This window comes from Penaeus monodon, chromosome 27, assembly GCF_015228065.2.
Source record: "Penaeus monodon isolate SGIC_2016 chromosome 27, NSTDA_Pmon_1, whole genome shotgun sequence".
Taxonomy (NCBI): domain Eukaryota; kingdom Metazoa; phylum Arthropoda; class Malacostraca; order Decapoda; family Penaeidae; genus Penaeus; species Penaeus monodon.
This window is the reverse complement of record NC_051412.1, coordinates 32,696,590-32,696,826: the sequence shown is the minus strand read 5'-3', so window position 1 is coordinate 32,696,826 and position 237 is coordinate 32,696,590.

Genomic DNA, 237 nt, shown 5'->3' with positions numbered 1-237 from the left:
TCGTGACTATTAGCATTTGTATAAACTAGGAAAACCATTATTTATATAAAGGTTTAGGACAGTAATCATTTACAAGAAAAGAAAGGGTCATTCTATTTCAAAAACCTAAAACGATAAGTTGAACTTACCCATTAATTCGAAAAAGGAAAATTCCCTTGTCATATAAATGATTTTCCTCAAGAACAAAATATTAGAAGTAGAATGCGAGATTTCGTTTCATATGCCTCTGTCCGCCGA